General features: G+C 40.2%; 1 protein-coding gene across 3 annotated transcripts in view; it reads right to left on the reverse strand.

The window, feature by feature from the left end:
- The window catches only part of rap1gapb (RAP1 GTPase activating protein b), a 129,192-nt gene extending 105,823 nt beyond the window's left edge, over positions 1-23,369 (reverse strand). For all 3 annotated transcript variants that reach the window (XM_054785339.1, XM_054785337.1, XM_054785334.1), the window contains exons 1-2: positions 23,291-23,369; positions 17,252-17,523 (exon numbers count right to left, since the gene is read on the reverse strand). The gene's annotated coding sequence lies outside the window, so the exon portion shown is untranslated. The remainder of the gene's footprint in view (positions 1-17,251; positions 17,524-23,290) is intronic.
- Positions 23,370-24,834: the final 1,465 nt, after the last annotated feature.

The raw sequence follows: 24,834 nt of genomic DNA on the forward strand, positions 1-24,834 counted from the left end.
CCTGGAGTTGACAAGCTACCAAGTAATGTGTGGAAGGCTACCGGTTCAGCCCGAATCAAGTTGTTATGGAGGTTGTGTGTCCGCAAATGGGAGCTCAAGGAGAAGCCGGAGAGCTGGTGCAGGCCGATATTCATCCCACTGCCAAAAAAAGAAAATTCCAACCACCAGACCACAAGCCTCATTGTTCACGCAAGCAAAATCCTACTTACGACAATAGCAGGCTGAAATAGGCAGAAATAGCACAGGAACAAGCCGGCTTCATGGAGAATGGTCAACAGACATATGTTAATAGAGAAGTGTAGGGAGTGTAGCATCATCTCGTGTATGTGCTTAATCGATTAATATCTATTACTAGATTATTATTTAAGGAATGTGTCAGCCAGAGCAACCAGTAGAGCATCATGAAGGGCATGGGGTTTCTTCTGCATCTGGTCATCTTGATCAGTAGTCTCTATTCCAGTCAGCTGTGAAAACATCAGTGGGAGACAATTCAACATTGAGGCAAGGCTGCGTAATTTTGCCCTGCTGATAATGTTTTTAAGAGCGGGGTGCAGATTGGAGGCAAGCGGCTGAACAACGCCCATGATACGACTGTCAATTGCAGCGGAGGACACGATCTGCAAAGCATGGCGCGGAAAGTTAAAATGGGAAGTGGAACAAACGTGGTCCTGTTAAACGTCGATAAGATTAAGATGGTGGTGGATAAGAACGGGGTGAATCGTAGACCATATGAGCTAGATGGCCAAGTAATCGACGAGGTTGACGATTTTGTGTATTAGGGGTTATGCATTAACAGCAGGGGCACCGGCGCCTCAGAGATTAGGAGGTTAGCGATGGCAAGGGATGCAGTGAAGAGATTGCTGACCATCTAGAAAAGTGGAGGGATTAGTATCACTCTCAAGGTCCATCTGCTTTGCGCCGTCATCTCCTCCATTGCCACATATAGGAGTGAGTCATAGACAACGCTGAAAAGCAACAAAAAGAGGGTGGATGCTTTCCAGATGCGGTGCGACCAACATATTGTGAGGATACCGTGGACAGCGAGAAGGGCAAACATGTGGGTGCTGAATGAGACAGGCGTAGAGCTTATGGTGTACAATTCAGACAGGGATGGAGGCAGCAAAGCATCGCATTAGGCGACCAACGGAGGTGTCGTCACAGGGAGTCGCATTTGGCTTCGTTTTCACACTGTATGCCCTTCTTGACACAAGCCTGGTTGAGAATCAAACTCATGCTCTCCGCAATTAATGTCAGAAGCCTGTTTCATTACACCACCGGGGATCACTGTGTTGTGCAATAACAAAAAAGAAAGCTGTGTTTTTTCTTTCCACTTTCTCATGCACGTCGAATCATTTTTAAAGTTTATTAAACTTTCTCCAATTATTGCAAGTTTCCAATTAAGGCCAACTGCAACTTTCTGCAGCTGAGTCAATAAAGGCATATTGCCATTACAGTATATGAGTAGATGAAGGTGCACTGTGTGATTTGTATGGCACATTTTATACTAGAACTGTATATCAATAAAAGACGACATAAGAACTAGATATTAAAGAACACATTCCTACTGTGGACGTAAAAAGGAGTGTGACTCATGTGTCCTCCAGGCTTGAAAGCGATGCACTGAGGTCCACGTTGTCCTAAACTCTACTTTCTCTCGCTTGTGACGTCACTCTGCATCACTCCGCTGGCGTCCGCTGTGACGTCTCCTTGCAGCCCAGCTGACAAGTTTGACGTAAAAAAGGAGGCCTGAATATTCTGTCTAAATATATTCTATGTTTCCGGTTTGTTTCATCATCAGGATGAAAGACACAGCAGTGAGGATCTACAATGTTGTCTGTCAACAAAGAAATCATTTTTCATTCAGATATGAATGAAAAGCCATCTGAAGCTGAAATGCAATTGCTCATCAAACAACCAATCAGGATTGTGTCCATTTTGTTTGATTCCAGTCCAGCCTCGTTCCTCCTGCAAAATGAAAAATGTCTGAGTTGTTGATGAAAGTGTCCCGTTACAATTACAGCCCCAGAAACGAAGGGCTGATTGCCTCACTCTGCTGTGTTGTTTCTGTGTCTGTGCAGGTGGAAATGGAAGGTGGTCGCCATGATGTGACCTTGCTTCACAGGTGGGAAATTCACAATCTTCACAAGAAACAGAAGATGACAGCTGAAGCACAATGACATCATGTCATCAGCATAGTCAGTGGGGCATTACAACAATGTTTTTTCCCCAAAACTCCACACAGTGCTCCGCTGTGGCTTCCTGTGAAGCTCAACAAGCTCACTTGATCAAGACTGAAGAGCTCTTTAATTTTATTTGAACATGCATGCAGGATACAACGGAATACATCTCATGAATCATTTCCAAGTTGCACATGTCCAAAAGGAGTAGGAAGAAGCAAAGCTTATTTAATCCTACCCCCCATCCGTTCCACATCTTGTACAGTACATGTTATTCACTTCCTGTATTACATGTCATATTATTCCATATAATAATCAGTGCAATAATGAAAATAGCAAACATCAACTGCTTGTATTGTTTTTTGAATTCGCTCGTCATGGTGCATTGTTTGAGTTCCTTGCTCAATCCGTTCCATAATTTATTTCCGCACACTGAAATGCTGTGGGTTTTCAGCGTTGTTCTCGCATATAAGTGTTTTAAGTTTAATTTTACCCAAAGATCATATTTCTCCTCTCTTATAGAGAAATACTGTATGATGTTTATGGGTAACAAGTTATTGTTAACTTTATGCATTATTTTAGCTGTTTGAAAATTTACTAAATCAGGAAAATATAATGTCTGTGATTTTAAAAATAAAGGGATTTGTATGTTTCTTTATACGCGGCATTATGAATTATCCTCACTAATCTTTTTTGCAGTCCATTGAGTGAGTGAAGATTGCTTTTATATATATTACCCCATATCTCCACACAATACGTTAGATATGGTAATACTAAGGAACAGTAAAGAGTGTGGAGTGATTTTTGATCAAGAACAAATAGAAGTATTGCTTGCCACCTTTTGTGGTATATTTTTATATGAGATTTCCAACTCATTTTTTCGTCTGTTATGATCCCCAGAAATGTATTTTCTTTCACTCTTTCAATGTCCACTTGGTGTATTTGTATTTGATCGTACATATCCTCTCTGCTATTTCCAAATAGCATTATTTTAGTTTTACTTAAGTTCAAGGAGAATCTGTTTTTATCAAACAATGTCTTTAATATGACCATTTCATCCTTGACCTTTTTAATTAGTTCTTGTGTGCTTTCCCCAGAACAAAAGGCAGTGGTATCATCCGCAAATAATACCAACTTGAAGCCCTTTGTCACTTTACAAATGTCGTTGATATACAAATTGAACAGTTTTGGTCCCAATATTGACCCCTGGGGTACTCCACACGTGATATTTAAACTTGCAGATGTGCTTTACCAATTGCTTCCTGTTTGCTAGGTAGTTTTTGCAATGCAAAACTAATCCTCTGATTCTGTACTTTTCTAATTTTGTTGTTAAAATATTGTGATTAATTGTATCGAAGGCTTTTGTAAGATCCATGAATACTGCAACTGCACACTTTCTGTTGTCTATAGGATTAGTAATTTCCTCCATGATTTTGATCAGTGCCTTAGAAGTTGAAATGTTAGCTCTGTATCCGTATTGACTACCTGCTAGTAATTCATTCTTATTAATAAATTTTTCCAAATAGCTTCTCGATAATTTTAGAAAATTGGGGTAAAAGGGAAACTGGTTGATTGATGTTTGTCTCTTTGAAAGTTGGAACCACTTAGCTATTTTCCTTTTGTTGGGAAATTTTCCAGTCTGAAATGATAAGTTACTAATATGTGTTTGGTTCTACAATCTCATTGATAACCCTTTTAATTGTTTCCATTTCGATTCCATTACAGTCAGTTGATGTTTTTGCTTTAAAATTTTTGACAATGTCAACGAGTTTCATCAAGTCACATCAGTAAGAAACATGGAATTAGGATTCCTATATTTGGTTTCATTCCGTTCGTCCATTGTCCAGAGTTTTGGAATTTCTTCTTCCAGTTTTGGTCCAATATTTACAAAATAATTGTTCAACATTTAAACTACCTCATTCATATCATCTTTATTAGTGTTTCTTATTGCTTATTAGTGTAATCTATCCATCAATCCAACACTCAAGTCACAGTCTTCACAAAGACTTGCTATTAATAGATAGTCATCCCTCGCCACATCGCTGTTTGAATTTCACAGCTTCATTCTATCACGGTTTTTCAAACACAAATTAATAAATCATGCTGTTGCGTGGTTGAATACGGTGTAAAAATAAATATTTAAGCAAATTTGATCAATTTTTCCCCCAAATTAAGCATTTACAACCAAAAAAATAGCTGAATGAAGTAAAATACAAATAGAAGGAATTAATAAGATGCATTCCAAATTGTGAATGTAGTATTCTGCATTGGTCACAAGGAGTCAGCAAAAACGAGCCTTTATTGAAGTTTTAGATGATCTCACAACAGACACAATAAAACATAATAATAAAAATAACAACTAGAATCTATAATCCAGCTAATCCACTCTGAACCCTCGACGTGATTTCTTGTCCACACATCTACACACACACAAGCACAACTTTTATTTAGTCTTAATTATTAGTCTTCAATGGCTTATTTTCGCTGATTCTTCTGATTCTCTGACGTAAAGTTGACTATATGGGTGTTATTTCATGTCAATATTCCATTTATAAAGAAAAAAATCTTACTTCACGGAAATGCATTTATCACGGTACGGTATGGAAACGATAAACCGCAATAAACTGCAGAATTTCCCTTAGGATTTTCTGAAGCTGTGGTGATGGGCTGCATGGGACTGCCGCCGCTATGTCGTGCAGCTGCTGCATCTGCATGTTTTTTTTTAGTATCACAATTTTTTCTATGACTTAATTTATCTATTAACTTATTTATTTAATGTTTTTCAACAACCAGCAGAACATGAACCGAGAACATTGCAAAACTGTTCATTTAATGGCAAAGTTGCTGACAGCACTTAAACTGAGAGTTTAAAATGTTGAGCCTCTTTTCTGACCTATTTAGTCCAATAGTACTTTGTGACTATTAGTACAAAAACATTTTGTACTATTTGACACAAACCTAAATTTTAATTTGATGCCTGTTGTGGAGTAAAACTAACACATGGGAAATTTGTCACATTTGTCATGTTTGAATAGAACACTTGTAAAACTACTAAGAGGTGAAGCAGATATTCTTTGGTGAACTACTCAACATCAGCTGATGAGCTACCGCTAGCATATGACCTACAGTACCTGTTGGAGGTAGCTGTTTGATTTATACTTAATTTTTAGCTGTTTGAAAATGAACTTAGATCATCATATTTTGAAAAGTGTGATTTTAAAAATAGAGGATTTGTATGCAAGTATATTCTCCTAGCGTCACATATTGCTTCCTGTTGGCTATATAGCTTTGACCCCAATTCAACACTAAACTTTACCGTATTTTCACATCAGTCAAAAAATGTGTCACAAAGAGTAAAAAAAGAGTACAAAAAAATACAGTATATAAGTCGCCCTGGGTTTTAAGGCGCATGTATTTAGAAATTTATTTGACAAAATTCAACAACAATAACAGACATTTACTATGGAAAGGCTATTTTTGTCAAACAACAGAACCCATCTTTGAATCGGAATGGTGATTTGAGGTTTAATTTGGACCCTGTGTTCAGCAGGTTACTGAGACCAAAACCCACAGCTCTTAGTCATGCAAATGAGGTGAAGCCAGGGCCGAGCCAGAACAATAGATGCTAACGAGCCAGTATCAGAGTCGTTCACACCCAACTACAGGGAGCTACACTTCCCTTTGATCGGAGCTGCTAATGTAAGGAGAGGATTAGACCACTACTCCTCCCAGTCTTAGTGTAAGGAACCAATAGGAGGAGGGTGTTGGCACACCAATTCCGCCCACTCTTACTGTATTTAAGGCCTAGGCTACCAGCACTTGTTAGTTCGCTGATGAAGCTCTTCGGATGAGGAGCGAAACGTCCGACACCTTCTTCACAGAAGTATAGATGACGTCTCAAGAAGCCTTTCCCTCTGTGGAAAGGCAAGTTATTCAACTAAACAATAGCACACAGAGCAGCAGGCTAAGGTGTCCGGTACATTAACGTAAGACATAAACAGTTATTCAGCTAAACAATAGCAAAAAGAACGTGCCGGGGAGGCTGAATAGGCTAAGTCAACGAGTCCAACAAACAAATAACCGTTAATCAAGTTCACCAAGCTCCCAATCTCATTCCACATCACTGAATGGCAGAAACAGCATGAAGATGTCACAAGCCTAGACTGCCCTCTCATGGGTGTTGATGGTAATGTTCACCTCTTGGTTCATGGCAGTCTGTATGAATTAACGTTTAAAACAAAATGATACATACAGTATATCTATACAGTATGACAATCTGACATCAGGTGGTGAAAGTAAGAAAGGTCAAATTATGACGTCTTAGTGCTCTATGAGACACGTTTTAAACAATCTTTTACAACAGCATTGTTGTAAAATAGAAACACATATTGAATCAATTACAATACATGGGACCTAAAAGGGAGCATTGAGGGACGCCAGGTTTCACCTTATAGCTCTCTGGGTTCTGAGGTCAATGGTTCATTTTTGCAATTCATCTTTGCAATCAGGCAAACACTGCTAATTCTCACTCTTAATTCCTAGTAATCTAGCAAACGTGACGGATAATGCCCCATAAGAATAATGACTGCATATATGTTCAATTCATGTTAGTAGCGCAGCAGCTCATTAACGCTCCACTGAATCACTGCACCCTGGCTCGCACACAGAATTCCAATAGGATATTCTCCGTCCTCTGACTTAGTTCCCTGCGATCTACGACCACATGGGCACAGGTCCTTTTGTAGCCCACAGTGTGAAGCGCATGTGATAATGTTCTGCATAATGGCCCAGCCAAAAAGCCAGCATGGAATGAAAGAGGAGGAATTTTCAATAAGGTTCTCCGTCTCTGTCAAGGTGATGATACGCAGGGATAATGGATTCCCGTGTCTCTGAGAAGCGCCGAAGCCGCATCAAATCACGAGGAAAAGAAACAAACCACCACAAATGACATGTAGTGAAGAAGCCTGAGAGAGGATGAAGAATTCATTACAGAACTAGAAATAATAAGGCCGGCCTGGAGGTACAGTTGAAAACGTTTTTATGAAACACAAGCGCCACGGAATACCAAACAGGCTTTCTAAGGTAACAAGAAGAGCAGAAAACAGTATGGATACTTTCAATAGGTTTTTTTTAGTCTTAAGAAAAAAATACTTAACTGGTTTCCACAAAACTCCATGGAGCAACAGGGGCAGGGTTTAATGAAAAATCCATTAAATTGTGTCAGAGTCCTGTTTAAAGATGCAGATCAGTTATTATAATTATTAATATTGTTAGTGGTAACCATGGTGATGGTAATGATGATAACTGATAATAATTATGATAAATATTGTTGTTATTGTAATTCATTTTTAGGTGATTTTTGTTATTGTTTGTCAAAATCTTTTATAAATATCATTATTATTATTATTAATGTTGATGGTATTATTATAATTTTTTTAGTACGGTATTTATGTGTCTTCCCGATTATTGTATGTAAATTTATATCTTTTTATCTTTGGAGTTGCGGTTGGTTTCTTTTTTTTTTAATTATTTTTCATTTCTTGACATTAATGCACATTACTGCCACCTACATGACTGGGTTGCAACTTGGGACTGCTTCAATGTCCAGTGTTGCAGGCAGTGTAGCATTTCCTTTACTACTACTACTACTACTACTACTACTACTACTACTACTACTAGTACAGTACACCTCCTAAGGCCAAATAGGACTCAAAAACTAAGAGACAGACAGACATGCTCAACAAAAAGCTTTAAGATGAAATCTGGCATCCCCCACGGTTCCCTTTTAAGTCCCATGTATTGTAAATAATTCAATGTGTTTTTCTTGTACTGTGATACCTGAATGTTGCCGTCAGTTGAACTATGACTTGTAAAGCACTAACATGTCATATGTCAGAAGTCTTAAGGAATCTGAGCAAAAGTACGCATGTCTGGACGTGTGTGATGGAGTGGGTCCGTGACAACGTGGTATTGCCTGCTTGCACTTTGACATTTGTGCGGCTTTTCTGCGCCATGTATTCTGACAGGTGGATTTCTGTTATGGAAAACATCAGTATACGAGCATTATGCACCTTTTTCAGATGGACTACTGCCATGGATAACATACTGTCATGTTATCACAGTATACTGATAACATCTCTATTTTATGTCACTTTTTTTATGGCAACACTTATTTCACTGTACGGGCTGCCCAACTTCTAGTATGAAATTGAGATTGAAATGGGACTCCACTGCCTTATTGCTCTATACCGCAGCTCTCCAAAGAGCATGAAATATTCATTTCAATAAGCCCTTGTTTGCTCTCTTATCCCATCACAGAACATTAAACTATCCTTCACTTTGCAAATATGCTCAGAGATAAACAGCGAAACAGTTAGGACGTCACGTCGCTGATGATCGGGAAAAAAGAAGATGAATGGCAAAAAAGCACAAACTGAAAATTGAGAAAGTGAGAAGAGTCATTTGTGGCAAAAAGCCTCAGGCTATGCCTGTGAAAAAAATTGCAGGCTTAAAAGGGGGTTATTTGTGATGACATTCAACCTGTTGCGTCTTTTGGGGGTGGGGGGGTGGGTGGGGTCAGGGTTCACAGATGTGCACAGATGTGCACAGCTGTGCGGACAAACCCCAGCCACATCCAGATATGTCATTAGCATCAATTTGGTGTAGGTGTGTGTAATTACAGAAACAAGTGGGCGGCCGCTGCCATAAAAGTGATGCACGTGCTTGGCTTTTGTTACCTTCCACATCAGGCATGTTGCGAGTGCTGTAAATCCCCTTTTATTGCCTTCCACTGGGCAAAACGCTTCCTTCACATATAGATGCACGTGGACATATACGTAGCAGAGAGTCTTCAGGGACTATTTTGCAGCGTTAACCTCCACTATAAGTTTTGTGTTGCATCGCTAGAGTCATTTCATGGATCACTGGGGTGGGAAAGGGAATATACCTGTACTCCCTCCCTCTAAGTGAGATGCATGCCATCAAGCATCAAGCATGAAAACCCAGTGTATTTTTAGTCTATAGGAGAATAACCTGAAAACAACATGTTACATACAGTACATGTCAACATTTGCATTTGAAAACTAGATTCTGTAGAAACTGCATGTGAATACTGAAATTGAAATGTTGAAATATCCTACAAAATGCATTGAAATCTATTCACCGACTGAGGACTGAAGCAGCAACCATCAGGTTGGGAGGCGACCACTCTAGGACCTGCGCCATGACACCGTGAAAGAATAAGCAGAATTGTCCATGTAATGTTACGTGTAAAATTAATTCCCACCAATAGGGGGCAACAATGAAATTGTCCATTCATTTTCAATGGGAAAAATGTCAGAAAATATTGAATTGGAATGGAAAAGGTGGGATTTTTAGAAAAGTCCTGATAGATAGCCTAAATGGAATTGGAATTTTGCCCATTATTCACTATCCTTAGGTGAGACACGAACACACGTCTTTCCTTTTTCCAGTGTGTTTTAAAGATATAAAAACAGCTAAAAAGAGACAGCTAAGAATGCACGTAATGGGATGCAATTATTCCACTTATAAAGCTTTCAAAAAAAGCTCCAACAATGCTCCATTTACATAACGTGACCTGCATATTAACCAAGCTACAGCGACATTGTTATTGCTGTTATTAACATTGTTACCCCAAACAACTACTTTACTGGCGTAGTGACACCTCGCCACACAACCATAGGTAGCTACGAGCGGGTTAGCCACTAGCTTCACCACACACTCGCTCACAGCGCGTCACTCACAACACCTCAGGCCACTCCCGAAAGGTAATGCTACATATTGGAGCTGCCAACACTGCTGCTGTGTTTTTAGGGCCCGAGCACCAAGCCGTCCAAATGCCCTATTGAAACTGCTATGATGATGATGATGATGATTATTATTATTATTATTATACCAATTTAATCACATTTTGAGGGCCTTAAAATGCATGAAAACTCACCAAAATTTGCAAGCGCGTCAGGAGTGTGATATTTCACGGGTCCCAAACACAAACTCCCAATATTCACTCAGTAGCGCCCCCTTTAAATTTCTTTAAAAATAGCCTCTGCCACCAGTTTCATGAATCGTCACGACCTTTGGTGGGCAGATCAATCATAACAGGACGCACAAAAAAGCCTCAAGAACCCGTATTCCCAAACGAACAGGAAGTCAGCCATTTTGGACTGCGGTGGCGATATTGGCGCGAAAACCAGGTGTTGCATTTCGACAAACTCCTCCTAGCGACTTTGACCAAATGAGCCCAATGGACCATCAACGGACACTAGACAGATGGGCGATGTTATATTGTGAAGAATTTTAGGCTGGTCCATAAGATGTGGGTGGCCATTGCAACAAACTTTGATGTTTTCATTCTAACGTTACTTTGAACGTTGAACAAAAATGTAAGCGTTAATAACTCGGCTCCACATGGTCAGATCTTCATCACATTTGGTACATATGATCAAGACAACGCCTTGAAGCTATACATAGGTCACTTCCAGAATTCGTCTCAGCGCCACCCAGTGGTGACAGGATAAAGTTTGTGATGTACATTAGCCTTTTCCTGATCGACATCTAATTCAATAAAAAGTATGAATGACAGACTGATGATCTTGAATTATGGACCATTACGCATGTAAAGCGCATGCGGTTGGTGTGGCATTGCGGCGAAGTGTCTGCCTTCGCCACTGACCATCAAAGTATCATAATTTCACTGCAGTTGGTCACATGTGGTTGAAAACGTACACGGGAAGTAGGAATCCATGCCCGAACAATATGGTGCAGCTCTCAAATCAGACCACCCCAAATTGACTGGCTAGCGCCCCCTATAAAATTGGAACCCCACCATCTGTTTCACAGAGCATCATGAAATTTGGTGGAGACATCACTCATGGAAGGACGCACAAAAAAGGTTTTGGATGTTGTTTTAAAGCGGCCATTTTGGGCAAAAACCAGAGGTTGTATTTGATTGACTTTCAGCAAATGAGGCCACATGAAAATCACTGATACTAGACATATGGACGATTACATTTTGCGAACCATTTCAATGTATGCAATAGAATGTGGGCGGAGCCTTGGACTCGCCAAGCAACAGGAAACTCAAATGACTGGACTCCACAAGGCCAAACTTCCACAATAACTAGCGTGTATGATGTAGATGACACCCTGAAGAGACTTACCTGTATATGTCACTTCCTCAATTAGTAACAGTGCCTCCTTGTGGCGTAATGTTTCATTACATGTAACTTCACTTGATATCATCAGATGTCTTTCAAAACTGGCATGAGGATTACAGGCTGGAGTCTGATAACATTACAGTTTGATATTGACTGAAATGGCGCCACCAACTGGTGTAAATGTATAACTGCTCTAACTAACTAAATTTTTTATGGTGGGTTGGGGCATCGGATAGGACCACAAGGCCATCTTGGCACCAGTGTCACCCCCTCCTGGCCGAAAATTATAACTGTCATAATTCCCTTCCACAGTCAAAATGTTTTATGGTGTGTTAGGTCACCCTCCAGTCCGTGGCTGTGGGTATACATCAACACAGATTGCGCCCCCTGCTGGATAAATATTATGCATGTTAAAATTCTGCTCGAGACACTCCGATTTTTTTCAAACCAGGGATACTGGCGTCGAGTCCTGCATCCCGAGTTGCGTGGGGGTGCGAGGGCCCATTCAACGCTGCTAGCAGCTTTAATTGTTTTTGACTTTGGAAAAGTTAACGCTAGGTGTAGCGTTGGTTTCTATGTTGCTATGTGAAATCAATGCGCCCAGGAAGGAAGCTCTGATAACGCTCGACATGACCAAAGCATGGCAAAATACTGTACGTATTTCATATTATCAAGAATGTGCCTGTTACTTCATGGCCACAGCATGTATATAAAATCATAAAACCTTGTTGGAGGTTTTGGAGGTGTTTTAATAGTAGCTTTTGTAGGCGGAATAGGTGTGTCTCATTACAAGCATTAATTACCTGCCTCTTTTGGAGCGGTTTTTGTATCTTTAGAACGCACGGAAAAGAAAAAGACATGCGTTCATGTCTCACAAAAGGATTGTGGATGATGGGCACAATTCCAAAAAAGGTGCAGTCTTCCTTTAAAACCCTTCTCTCACAGATGCTGCCTGATAGTTATTGGACTGCACCCAGGCACCAGTAACAACCTTCATTTGAGCCGGGCAGTGACATTTTATGGGGGTCTACCACTTCACTTTTTTGTTCTATAACCATCAGGACCTTTTCAGAATTTTCAAATGACTGTCTTACAACATCCAACCTCAGCAGCAATGGCGCGCTGCGAGAGGCCTTGCTTATGCAGCTCAACAATTCGACTCCAATCAAAGCTTTGAATCCACATTTTTGCCAAGATTTGAAAGGCTGTGGTCTTAAACTTCTGATCAGCTGATGCACATCCTATTTTGGTCTCACGGTTGTTTGCAATAAATTACTGACTCAAAAATGTTTTTGCCTCACCCGCGTTTCTTCTTTTGCATTTTGAAGCTCTTCTTAGAACCTACTTAAGATCTAACAGTGCAAAATGTAAATTCCTGCAATTTACAAGTGGCCTTAAAAGCAGTGCATGTTTAACAATTACACTGGGACTGAGGATCGAACAAGCAACCATCAGGTTGGGAGACAACCTATCTATAATAAGTGGGATGTTACAGTCATGGAAAATGTAAAGTGATTTTTCACAGCATTTGTCCTTCATCTGCTCTGTCAGACAATCTCTTATCTTTTCATCATTTATGAAAGAGAACCATCATAAGGACCAGTTTGCTTAATGTTAAATACCACTACAGAATCTACAAAGTGTATGGGTGTGTGTGCACGCATGCGTGTGTGTGCGTGCGTCTGTTTGTGTGTGTGTAGGAGAGTGTCTCATGAACATTGGGTCATAAAAACAGATTTGTGTTCGTAGACGTTCACAGTATCTGACAGCACATGTCTAAACATTGTGTTAATGCCCTACATCCACACATACGTACACACATAAAAGATCAGCACATTCTATCCTGCATACTGAGTTCGTAATCACCTTGACTTGTTTCTTATATATGCCCCACGATGCAATCCGTTCATCTTCACATACAAATAAATTGACATTCACTTACAGCACAGGCTTTTGTATGTCAACACATGGATTCCTGGTGAAGAACAGTTTTAAATCTTATATTCATGTTGAACAAATACAAGAGGAAGGTCTCAAGGGGTGATATGACATAGGCAAACACAAGAAAACCACGCTACCACAATCAAAAAATACCTGGCATGTACAGTGGTGTGAAAAAGTATTGGCCTCCTTCCGGATTTCTTATTTTTTGCATGCTGGTCACACTTTAATGTTTCAGATCATCAAACAAATGATCTGAAATGACAACACAACTGAACACAAAATGCAGCTTTTAAATTAAACTTTTTATTATTAAAGGGGACGTATAATACAAATTTTTGGGCCTTTGTATTGAGTTCTGGACTCCTGGAGAGAAGCGACACATGATAAACCGCGCAGAAAGCTTTCTAGACCTTCCAGACCCTGCACCTTTTCCTGCAGTGTTTCCCTGGGTTTCCTGCTTCCCGCCCAAACAGTTTGTGCAATTTACTCCACCCCCGGCTCTCCTACAGGTACGCCTCCAACCAAGTCCACTCTGCTATGATTGGTATGCTCGCTGTATGTAAACTCTATAATGCTACACAGACAACCGCTTTTGTCCGATTACTTACACAAAATAAACTCAGTTAGGACGCTGATAAATTGTTACTTACAGGTTGCTCTTCTGACTCTTCAACACAACCATGTAATGTTGGAAAGGCGTCGGACCTCAGCGAAAGTTTGGCGGACAGTCCAGCTTTGTATTGTTCATGTTTCACCCGTGTGAAATGCCGTTGACAGATGAGCATATTTTTCTATATATACATATATCAGCAACTCCAGCCACTTCTGCCTGATGCTTCCACCTGAACAAACATTTCCTGGGAGCCGTCCATGCAAACACGGTGAACAAAGCAGAGCGAAGCAGAGCGGGGAGAGGGCGGGCCTACAGTGATTAGCATATAAGGAAGTCCGGGTTGCGCTGACGTCACAGAAACTCTGTGTTATAAGAAACTCTGTAAAACACGCGTTGGCATAGTTTAACACGAGAATCCAACATTGTAACAACATTTATAGGTCAGAAAAGAGGATAATAGCATAATCTGTCCACTTTAAGGGAGGAAAAAAAATCCAAACGTACATGGCCCTTTGTGAAAACATAACTTAACTGAGATTAATTGAGATCTATCAGTCTGGGAAAGGTTATAAAGCCATTTCTAAAGCTTGGAACTCCAGCGAACCACAGTGATTATCCACAAATGGCAAAAACATGTAACTGTGGTGAACCTTCCCAGGAGTGGCCGGCCAACCAAAATCACCCGAAGAGCACAGCAACGACTCATCCAAGATGTCACAAAAGACCCCACAACATCCAAAGAACTGCAGGCCTCACTTGCCTCAGTTAAGGCCAGTGTTCATGACTCCAGCATAAGAAAGACAATGGGCAAAAATGGTGATCACTGCCAAACAAAAAGAACATTAAGGCTTGTCTCAACTTGCCAGAAAACATCTTGATGATCCCCAAAACCTTTGGGAAAATACTCTGTGGTCTGATGAGACAAAAGTTTAACATTTGGGAAGGGGTGTGTCCCATTAAATCTGGCATAAAGAAAAAGAACATCATACCAACAGTAAAATATAGTGGTGGTAGTGTGATGGTCTGGGGCTGTTTTAATGTGATAAATGGAACCAAATTCTGCTGTCTGCCAAACAATCCTGAAGGAGAATGTCCGGCAATCTGTTCGTGACCTCAAGCTGAAACCAACTTGGGTTCTGCAGCAGGACAATGATCCAAAACACACCAGCAAGTTCACCTCTGAATGGCTGACGAAAAACAAAATGAAAACTTTGGAGTGGCCTAGTCAAGTCCTGGCTGGAATCCTATTGAGATGCTGTGGCATGACCTTAAAAATGTGGTTCATGCTGGAAAACCAATGTGGCTGAATTACAACAATTCTGCAAAGATGAGTGGGCCAAAATTCCTCCACAGCGCTGTAAGAGACTCATTGCAAGTTATCGCAAACGCTTGATTGCAGTTGTTGCTGCTAATGAGAGCCCAACCAGTTATTAGGTTTTGGGGGAAATCACTTTCACACAGGGCCATGTAGGTTTGGATTTTTTTCTCCCTTAATAATAAAAAGTTTCATTTAAAAACTACCTTTTGTGATCAGTTGTGTTGTCATTGTCTAATATTTAAATGTATTAAATCTGAAACATTTAGGTGTGACAAACATGCAAAAAAATAAGAAATCAGGAAGGCAGCAAACACTTTTTCACACCACTGTATTTTCTATTTGCATACTACTGTAATTGTGCTTTTACTATACTATAGGAGACTCTTTACAAAGATACTAACGCTCATGTTTTGCCAATCAAAACATCAAAAAGGTCAGTTTTGCAGCACTGCAAGTCACAACCACAATAAATCAGATATGCAAGGATCAAAGAGGAGGTTTACTTACATGGTACACTGTGAAAAGTCAGCAAAGCCAAGAGAAGGACAGCGGCTTTGACATTCAAGAAAGGTGATGGGCTAGACTGCCTAGTGCGCTGCAAGGTCACATTAATTGCATGCAGCCTGCAGGATGCCCGACATACACACACACACACACACACACACACACACACACACACAAACACAGCATGAAGCCTGTGTCTCTGCAGGTCGCCAATGGGTGACACACACACAGTCTAATAGGGTGAAAGGAGCTCTTCCTATAATTTGTTCTTGTGTGGACCAGTCGAAATGTCCACAAGAGAAACATCCTCATAGGATGTCAAGGGTTGCACTTCTGGATACATATAAAGATAAGATGAGCTATGTACGCATTGAAATCAACTCTTAATCAACTTTAAGTCAGAAAGGAAACCATCTATGCAACAGCCTTCAAAATAAAATGTAAAAAAAATAATACATATGGGATGGCATGAGAGCTAGATCCTTTTTTTTTTACACTGCTGAGGTGCCCTGAAGCCAAATCAAATCAAACGAATAAAGAATTTTGAATTTTCTAGGGGGGCATTAACATTTACAGCAGTGTTTCTCAAACAGTGGGGTGTAAGGGGCACGGTGGACTTTCACGATCGGCGTTCTTCTGCTCCCGCTAACATTTGCCGTCTACTTGCTAGCTCAGCTCACAGATAAGAGCTTCTCATTAAAGACTCCCGTTATTGAGCTTTTACCTTGAAAACTCAACATACAGAAATAAAGCATGTCAATTACGCCTTACTTAAGTTACAAATCATTTCTCTGTGACATTCAACATCAACAAAATGCATTTAAGCAAATGCGCTAGCTTGATGCTAATTTACATAGGAAATCCCATATATGCACTAGTGATTAGCATTAGCGATTTCCATGGCGATTTCACCAACAAATATGACAGCTAATTAGACAACACGAAAACATTTCAGTCCCCTAGGGTGGCACGACATTGAAAGAGTATTTACCTCCTAAATGGATAAACTGATACATAAGTAACACTGAACTGAATTGGAATTATTCAATTCATTATTCGAGTCATTTTATACTGTTGGGGTAGCCTGTGGATTTACCTGGCAAATGAGTCTCCATTTGTAAGGAACACACACTAAGGGATGAGCAACACACCAATGAGTGTGCATCCATGTAAAAGTCTTCACTGCTTATTCTGCTGTTGTTCACTCTTGTTTTGAGCCATTACAGACACATTGGTTGACTTGCGACAATTCCTGGTTGAGGAGTGGAATGCCACCCCACAGCAGTGTGTGACCAGCATGCGTTATAATAATCATTTGGTACATGAATAAAATATACAATTGTCTTGGTGCTGATAAAGCAGTTGTGAAAAATGGGGCAGCATTTTTACAACTGGAAAATCTTCTGTTTGTACAGAAACTACATGACATTCAAAAATGGTTGCATGCATTGCAGATCAGACATTACCGTAATGCACAATGTGTTCAGTTCAACTGAAAGGGACGAAAAAGTTGTCTTACCTTGCTGGAGCACACAGAAGATGCTCTGCCTGCGCCTGGACCAACCCCCCTAACTGATGACACGATCACCACAATATTTCTACTAGAAGAAGAAGAGGAAGGAGAAGCAGGGCTGTGAATGATGTGGAGAAGAAAGCGGGAACAGCGCCAATGTGAGCTGCATGCAGGAGATGCAGCGGAGAGGAGGAGGAGGAGGAGGGCGGATGCTCCAGCGCGGTCTGCTGTGCGCATCAGCCCGATTGTGATGCTCCAGTCCCTCTCCACCCTCATTCCTTTAAAAAAAAAAAAAAAGTGTCATGTGACCACTATGTGATCATTGAGCATGCAAGAGAACACACCTCCTGGGACTCTGAGTTAATTACAAGCACAATCCCGCTGGGAATAATTGCTGTGGATTTATAATAGTCTGCAGTCTTACAAAGATCAAGGGCTAATATACATTTTTTTTTATTTAAGAACATGCATGGTTGTCACATTTTCTCTTTTTTTCTAATTGAATTATAAATATATACAGTATGTTTTACTTGTGCGAAACACAAACATCATGAAAGCTTTATAGGCTTTGATCTCATTTGTTGGCTACTTAGTTAGCCTCTTTTAAGATGATGATGATTTGTGAATCTAAATACTCCTGCCCAGCATGAATACACAGTTCTGTTTTGGTACAAGTTACAATTAATTAATTTGTTTGATAATCAGTTTTTGGTCAGTCAGTCAGTCAATCAATCAATCATTTGCTCATTGTGCAAAATAACGCAAAATGGATGGTGGCATGTGGGCCAAGGAAGAATCTTTTTTAACAATTTAATTAAATTTAATTTAATTTAATTTAATGTAATTTAATTTAATTTAATTTAATTGTAGTGTATTGCAATTTAATTTAATTTAATTTAATTTAATTTAATTTAATTTAATTTTATGTTCACTTAACAGTCTGCTTGCATTGGAGCCTGGTATCCACTTTGCAATGCACATTACTGCCACCTGCAGGACAGGAGTGGAACCGTAGGCAGGTTGCATTTGGTGTTACTACTTCTGATGAAAGGTCTTCTCAGTCTAGTGTAAGATGGACATCGCTGAAGGATGCAACCAAAAGGAGACAACGAACATTCAAGCAAGATAAATGAATCAGCGTCATCTTCGTCTTTTACTCGCAACTTGCAAAGTGGTGGCGGGTGCAGCAAAAATTCAATAAATTAAAGAGCAAGAGAGTTGAGATGGAAATCCTCTGTTGATTCGCCTCCCGCTAAAAACGCATACTAAACAGCCTGCAGCGGTGGAACATCTCTTGTGTAACAGCATTATTTAGATGCATTTTAATGAAGTGTGCACTTCCCACAAAATAGCACATTTCTGTACTGCCACCTTTGCTGCTTGATAAGGGCTGTGGCTTTATTTGATTTACAGGGGATAGCAAATTCTGCAATGGAGGACACAATGTTTGTTCTCAGATGTTTTGTTCTGGGCCCCACAGCATTCTAAGTGAATGTACGATTGCTGTTACGTATGACGCATGTAAAGGAGATTACTTTGGTTGGAGTTGCTTGTCCAAACTGTCCGAAATGTATGGTATGGCATGGTATGGTTTATTAGCTTCAGAAAAGTTCAACAAGTTACTCTATTTTCATGTTGAACACAGGAGGTGAACACCGATCAGTAAAACTACCGATCAGCAGTTTTGAAAAATGGAGAATAAATAAACTCTGCTTCTTCCTACTCCTACTCCTCGAAATTACTAAACCATTGCCATTACCAAGAAATGTATAAATGCTGGAACACTCCAATGTTGGAGTGAGTTTCACAATTTATAAGTAATTTCTGTTTATACAGTAATCTCTCGTTTATTGCGGTTAATTGGTTACAGGCACAATCGTGTGTGTATGGAACCAATTAACGGCAGTGAATTTCCACAAAGTAGAATTCCTTCTTTATAAATGGTCCATTTTCATAATTAGAGCATAGAAAACCTGCTTATGACCTTCTAAATCTGGGTTTTAAAATTATCAGAGCCCTCTGGACATAAAATGACACCCATATAGTCACCTTTTACACTCATATTATCCAATATAGTAGATACAATCAGAATAAATAAGCCATAAGACATAAAAATAACTTGTGCTTGTGTGTGTCGCTGTAAATGTGTTCTGTGTGGAGGACAGGAAGTGAGGTCGGGGGTTCGGAGTTGAGTTTCAGCTTGTGTGGGTTTTGGTCGCAACAGTAGCTAGTTTTATTATTACGATGATAATGTTGTGTTTTGTCAGATGCTCACTGATGTGATTTCTTTCAAGTCGCTTCTCTGCCTCAGCAATCCCGCTTTGTTTTTTTTGTTGTTGGTGAACTTTGTGATGACAGATATTGTTATTCCTGCCAGACATTGGAATGTATGTATAGACGTTGTTGACAGCCACATCCACCCCCTTTGACTGCAGAAAGTTGGCTACCTGTTGCCCTGGCATGAGACTGTGTGTAACGTCGGATCCAGTCACAATCACATTGGTCGTGCCTGTGTTGTGTTCCAAATCATCAGTCTTACACAACATTTGCAATATGTTATCCTTTTCATCATTTTGCTTCTTTAAAGCATCCACTTTTCCTTCCAGCCCATCAATTTGTTTACAAAGTGTTGCATTATCATTAGTCTATTCCAGGTAATTCAACATCACCATTATCACCCATAGTGTGTCTGGTTCCTGGCTCTCTTCTTGCGCTGCATTCGCGGCAGCAGAAGCCTTTTTTCTGCCCATTCCGACCACTTCCAAAAGTCAGTACCTTTTGAAATTATGATGTTAGCAATGGTTAACTCGATCACGATTATCGGAATCGTAACTCTGCAACACGACTGCATCTTTTACATTTTGTGTGAGTTGCTTACATTCTGTTTGTATCTCATATTGTTCTGTCCTGTAAGTTATCTGGGTATTTTTTATAACGAAAGTTTTCTATCTATCTCTCTACACTTCTCGTGGTCAGATGTATCTATCTATCTATCTATCTATCTACACTTTCTTCTTCTGAATAGTCTACTATTATTTTCACAGTACCAAACTACTGCAACCCTGATTATTAGAAGACCATCAACAGAAAGGAGCACTTTTTTTTTTTTATTCTTTAGCCCGAATCCATTTTGGTGCCAGCAGAAGTGCACCCTTTCTCATGTGAATCAATGGTCATTACCCACAAAGGTCTTAGATGACTGTAACTTGCGACAATTCAATCTAGAAATCAAAGCTCAGCATTGAGAGTGCAGGCCTGCAGGTTATAAAAGCGACATTTGGGTTAAGCTGACTGAGGAGAATGACATTGCGCCACAACAATTTCACAGCTTTTTGTACCCCCAAGACATTTCTTGAGTTGTATAGATTTAGCTCTATAACAGTATTCCATATCTTGTATTTTATAGTTATGGTTAATTATTGTTTTTTAATGATTGCCATTAACCATTTGTCCCGTTCAAAGCAGCGTGCCTAATTGAATCTATTCATTATTCATAAGACGCTCCACATTGTGGAAAATATCAATGTGAAAAGGTTTTAACAAGCTGTGCTGTCATTCATAGAATCATCAGCTGTCACATGTAATACATGTCAAAATGCACAATTATGTTTTCTAGATGAGATAAAAATATTCATTGTTGCCACGCTGCATTATCATGATAACAATTACACAGATAACAATACAGAATGGCAGAGTGCTTAGCATGTACATACCATGCTTAGCTTAGCATGCGTTCCTAATGAGAATTAACTGACATGAATACTTCTTCTGACGCTAGCTTCGTAGTTTGAGATTTTTGCCCACTTTAACAATCAATAGTATTCCCATATAGGACTGTTAGCTATGAGGACTTGCCTGTAAGTTGTCGTAGAATGATCAAACCCGTTTGTGCTGTTTGTGCTAGGCCACAAGCTAACAGCATGTTAGCGTAGTGAGTTTTTGGATACATTTTGTGATGTACCTGAACACATCGTTAATGATGTAGATATCACTGTGACCTTGCACTTCTTCAACATTCGTGACCTGAACTGGTAAATGGTTTGTAACCCAAACAAGCCTAGCGAATTAGTTTTTCCGGCCCTTGGAGGATCCACCTGCATCCTGGCGCAGACTCACTGATGACTGTCAGGTAATCTGTTCAAGTCCTGATTGGGCGCTGGTACCCATTGCCGGGGCGAACAGCCTTTTATAATCTCCACTTCCAACCGCTGAGATTCTCATCCTGAACTGGTCATAGTTGGGTCATGGTGGTCTGGACCAACGTGTAGGGGATGGAGCAATGTCCATTGTACACAGTATTGTGAGGTCTCCCTTGCTCTCTCGTGCTTCCCGGATGAGCTGAGTCACCACTCCAGTATGCTCGAGAACTTACTCTTTGGCTATAAATCACAATCTCGACACTATAGATGACACCAGACTGACTTTACCTTAGCAAAGGCTCAAAACAAAATCAAATCAACACCACACAATGTCTGACTGAGCACGCTAAGCCACAAAAGTACAGTAGTTTAGCATGATTAAGTTATGTTTATACTCACAATAATGATGCATAAGACTGAAAGCGTGCATGCTCAGCATTAGGAAGGCTTATCTTTGGGCTGCAATGTATTGCATTGATGTGTGTGCTAGGCCACCACAGTGTTTGCTTTACAAATCGCAATGTTGACACCCTACTAGGTTTACAATAGCAAGACTAAAAACAAAACAACCAAATTAACACAACACATTATGTCTGATGGAGTGGTCCTAGAGTTAGCTTAGCATGTCTAGGAATTTGTATGCTGTGAAACAGTGACAGCTTTTTATCTTATCTTAGCTTGAAGGGATGAGCCGGATACTCGTGTCCGTTACAGATAATGCATTTTTGCCAAGTACGAGGATGAAACAAGTGCAGTTATTATTGGTAAGGGAAATCCCCATTGGGTTTGTATGCTGCTGTTCTGTAGTTAATTTTTCATTCGTTTTAAGTTCTTTTTTTTTTTAAAACCTCATTGGGTACTGTATTCACTCTTCACGGCCTGTGATTGGACAGTCAAACACCGATACCACTGACTGGCCCCCACGTTCACCTGACCTAAACCCAATAGAACACCTCTGGGACATTATGTTTAGGTCCATCTGGCGTTGCCAGGTTGCTCCTCAGACCGTCCAAGAGCTCATGGATGCCCTGGTCCAGATCTGGGAGGAGATCCCCCAGGACACCATCCGTAGTCTCATTAGGAGCATGCCCCGACGTTGTCAGGCATGCGTACAAGCACGTGGGGGCCACACAAACTACTGAGAATCATTTTGAGTTGCTACAATGACATTTTAGCCAAATGGACCAGTGTGCTGCATCACTTTCATTTTTGGGGTGTCTTTGATTTCCCCCCTCTATAGGGTGATCATTTTCATTTCTATCAAATGATGTGGCATCATTTTGTTACTATCACCCACTTGTTATCAGGAAAGATATTCAAGATCATTTTCCCCCCAGTTTAGATCTGATGTGTTTTCCAAGTGTTCCTTTAATTTTTTTGAGCAGTGTGTATAATGTATAATATATATATATATATATATATATATATATATACACATATACATACACACACACACACACAGTATATATAGCAACTTCTGATCAACCCATGTAAATTTCAGACTTAATGTACCGTTTGAAGCCCCGCCCATTAAACCACGGCCACTTCCGGTCTATGCCCCGCCCATTCCGAGCAAGATGCAATTTACATGGGTGAACTGGTGATATATTGTCACAAAATGGCGCGGACACCAGACACTTCCGTGAAACAAAAATAGTTTAATAATGAAAAACAAACAAAGTACAAAAACAAGAACTAAGAGTGTCCACAGGGGAAAAACACTAACAAAAACAGCGGACCGAGTCGCGGGGAAAAGATAACTAAAGGGTTAGGGTTAGGTAATAAAAGTACAAACAAAAATCACTGCTACAAAAGGTAACAGGAAAACACTAAGCACGATAACAGAGGAAAGCTAGACTAAACAATGTCCACTGCTACACAAGCAGGAAAAAAACACGATACTCACGATAGACGAACAACCAAGAGACCAGAATTAGGAACAGGGTAACAAGACACAGTGGGAATCAGGTGTGTGTTAGAAGACGTTCTGGCGAAGAGTGAGCGGAGATGCAGGCACTATATAGTCCATAGCAGATTGGTGTCAGGTGTGTCTGGACTCCTCCCCTGGTGATTGGGTGTACTGCAAAGAATAGACATTAGATGGCAGCAGAGCACACCTAAACCATGACATATATAAGCTAATAGGGATAAGTGAGTACACCACTATCTGTATATGTATCTGTATCTGTATCTGTATCTGTATCTGTATCTGTATCTGTTCAGATACAGTGTCAATTATTTTGATTGCAAATTGCATCATTATGCGACTGGTGCTAGCTTTTACCATTACCGTGTCAGCCAGGTAGCAAGGCAGTTATTTAATCGGCGCATTAGTATGTACTAACGGATGAACAGACAAATGTTAATCAGGATAATAAGACATCATCAAAATGGACACCCGCCATGTCCTACTTAGAGTGTCCATTATAGATAGACTCCCACTCCCGCTGTAAGACACCTGTAAGACAGCTCACTGCCGGAGACAGCAGCTTGTCGAAAATATGGACGCAATTACCGCATTCTGCTTGTCAGTACATTTATACAGCCGACGTGCCGGAAATGACAAATTTCACATGTAGGGCCAGCGCGTAAAACACCCGCTGATCCACTAAATCAAAGGTAATTATTCGTTCCATCTGGCATTCATTTTACAATATGATTATTATTGTGGTTTTGGACGTTTAATTAACTTAATGTCTTTGTATTACTTGTAATTCTTTTGCTTTTTTTCTTTTTCCTATGTGTCCATCAAGGTGCCCCGCCTGTGTGGAGATGTCAGTGCAAATTGATTTTTAGCTCCCGTGTTCAATGTCAGGACGTTTTGTCGGGATCAGATGGGGGATCAGAGGAGATAAAACATTAATCGCTTCAATAAAAAGTGAACTGAGCGTCCATCTTGAGGGCTGACGATTGCACTGCACTATCTCCATTATCACACTGCTGTTAAAATGACTGGCAGCCCTCAAAAGCATCTGTTTTGTTTTTTTTTTCTTCTGGACAAAGCTTGGGTGATCTGTGGCTGCTGCCTGGTGCCGAAGGCTCCATTGAGCCCAGGATCGATACAACCCAGTTTAATCTGGACTCTTGTGTAATAACACGCAGTATTAAGAGGAAAACAGCACACACACACACACACACACATATCCCATGATTGATCTGTTGCAGGAGTGGAGAGGATTGTTCACACCTGACTGTGTGATTGGGCTCATAAATTTGGGTGCAGGTGATATTGTTTTGGATTTGGCGAGCTCTCGCACAGTAGTAACACAACCAGTGTTGTAATAGCGGAAAGGAGACAACTGCTCAGCCAGAATTAATACCACTGCTATGTTAATTGTAAACAACAGTATGGCAAGGGTAACAGCAAGAGTACCGCAAGCAACATTTTAAATTAAAGCGCATGGAGAGGTAGATAACGCTGCTGGATTCCATGCCACTCATTATACTTCA

The sequence above is a fragment of the Dunckerocampus dactyliophorus genome, chromosome 8 (assembly GCF_027744805.1).
Source record: "Dunckerocampus dactyliophorus isolate RoL2022-P2 chromosome 8, RoL_Ddac_1.1, whole genome shotgun sequence".
Taxonomy (NCBI): domain Eukaryota; kingdom Metazoa; phylum Chordata; class Actinopteri; order Syngnathiformes; family Syngnathidae; genus Dunckerocampus; species Dunckerocampus dactyliophorus.